The sequence below is a fragment of the Chrysochloris asiatica genome, unplaced genomic scaffold, assembly GCF_000296735.1.
Source record: "Chrysochloris asiatica unplaced genomic scaffold, ChrAsi1.0 scaffold00033, whole genome shotgun sequence".
In the NCBI taxonomy this organism is placed as follows: domain Eukaryota; kingdom Metazoa; phylum Chordata; class Mammalia; order Afrosoricida; family Chrysochloridae; genus Chrysochloris; species Chrysochloris asiatica.
Window position 1 is genome coordinate 6,795,072 of NW_006408551.1, and position 1,505 is coordinate 6,796,576.

Sequence of the window (1,505 nt, forward strand, 5' to 3'; positions counted from 1 at the left end):
GCACCAAGACCTGGAGTTAGAAAACCAAAAGGGAAGAACACCCTCAGCATTTCTCAATCTTTGCATTATTGAAGGATTATTTGGCCAAAATGCAATCCTGCTGTGGCGCCTTGAGTTAATGTGCTGGACCGCAAAGTCAGTTTGAACTGCAAAGTCGGCAGTTCAAGTTTACCAGCTTCTCCTAGGATACCCTAACAGGGTCACTATAGGTTGGAACCAACTCAACGGCACTTAACAACAACATGGACAAAATATTGAATGATACAGAAAGTATCTAAAGAAGATGGATGGAACATACAGAGTCACTGTACCAGAAAGAAATGGTCACTGTTCAGACTTTTCAAGAGGTAGTATATAATCAAGAGCCAGTGATACTGATGGAGCTCTGGTAGCATAGTGACTACGAGTCATTAAAGATTTACAGCCTCAGAAACCCTATACAAGGTCGCTATGAGTTGGAAACGACTCCACGGCATAGAACCAACTGCTTGTTTGGGGTCCCTTTTCTGGTTGATAAACTGTGGAGACCTTGTTGTACTGCCAACAAGGTTGTCATTGCAACTCACATTACCATCCATGCTTCCTTTTCCTACATTAGATCATCCTGGATAACAAGTATTTGAAGTCTGATTATCTTCTGAACTAGTCTCCTGGTCTTGCAGCAGCTAGCTTTTTAACGTGCTTTCTTTACTCTCCAAAGTTTCCTCTTGCTTTGACTGAATTGATACATTAGTTAAGAATGCTTCTATAGGAATAACTGGTGCTTTTCCTCTGACTAAGATTCGTTCAAGGACTTGAAGAGGTGGAAGATGACACCAGTAGTGATGTTTCTTCTTCTACTACTACTGAATTACCTGTAGCTTCTGAGTCATTAACTACTTTAACCTTTACCGACTTCTAACCTTTACCATTTTCTAGCTTGCGTTCCACACGACATAAATCAGATATTGCACAGACTGTCAGTGAAGTCACAGATAATGTGTATAAGGAGCTCCTCCTTCTTCCTCCCTCTTCCCCCTCGTCTACCTATGGCAAGAAGATTGATCAGGTGTTTGCAGAGGCGACTGGCAAGGTCTTGTTCACCGTGATATGAGGGTGCTTGCTGTGTTCCTCCAACAAAAGCAAAATGGCAGCATTTAAATGAACTGACACATCAGATCTCTTCAGCTGTTCTTTAAAAGTAATACATTAATCAATTTCAATGAATTACTTCTACTTCAGTTTTTTCTACTTTTGGGTTGGTTTGCCCATTTATGAATGGGATTTGTTTCAGAGTATTTTGTTCTATTTCTGGCTGAGCCTGTTCATGTACTTGAGGAGTAAAGGCCAGCAGACTTTGAAGTATATTGTCCACAAGAAGAGGTTTACTAGTTAAATCCAGGGAAGAAGTCTGATTTTCCCAACCAACCAATGTCCCAGGAAGAAATCCTAAAAGGTTTTGGTGGCTCCTATTTGATATATACTGAAGGTTCAACTGTTGTTGGGAGGTGTTCCTGAAGAATTTG